Source organism: Mustela lutreola, chromosome 8 (genome assembly GCF_030435805.1).
Source record: "Mustela lutreola isolate mMusLut2 chromosome 8, mMusLut2.pri, whole genome shotgun sequence".
Classification (NCBI taxonomy): Eukaryota; Metazoa; Chordata; class Mammalia; order Carnivora; family Mustelidae; genus Mustela; species Mustela lutreola.
The window spans coordinates 145,357,005-145,357,481 of NC_081297.1; the positions used below are offsets into that span (position 1 = coordinate 145,357,005).

The 477-nt window shown below is 45.3% G+C and overlaps 1 non-coding gene across 1 annotated transcript; it reads left to right on the forward strand.

Annotated features, from left to right (window-relative positions):
• The first annotated feature begins 156 nt into the window (after nt 1-156).
• LOC131839927 (U12 minor spliceosomal RNA) lies at nt 157-306 on the forward strand. The gene has a single exon (XR_009357078.1). It is a non-coding gene; the product is annotated as a U12 minor spliceosomal RNA (small nuclear RNA).
• Nucleotides 307-477: the final 171 nt, after the last annotated feature.

Below are 477 nucleotides of genomic sequence, written 5' to 3' on the forward strand. Positions count from 1 at the left end.
CCCGGCGAACAAATAAAATTGAAAGGGACAGAAACAATGAACTAAATGAATAAGATAAACTGGAAAGGAGCTGGGTTCAACGGGCCACTCTGAGGCTCACCGTAAGGCTAATGAGAATGGAATTCGTTACCCAGCGAGGAACACGTGTGTGCTTTTATGCCTTAAACTTATGAGTAAGGAAAATAACGATTCGGGGTGACGCCCGAATCCTCACTGCTAATGTGAGACGAATTTTTGAGCGGGTAAAGGTTGCCCCTAAGGTGACCCGCCTACTTTGCGGGATGCCTGGGTGTCGCGATCTGCCCGTCCCTTTCTTGACATGGAAAAAGCAGAGAGTTGAGGGCGAGTAATTTGTAGTTTTATGGGGATTTTAGCGGCGCAAGGTGGTGCACCCAGCACCCTTGATCTTTTCAACTTATTTTTTTTATTTTTATGTATTTTAACGGTTTTGTTTGACAGAGATCACAAGTGGGCAGA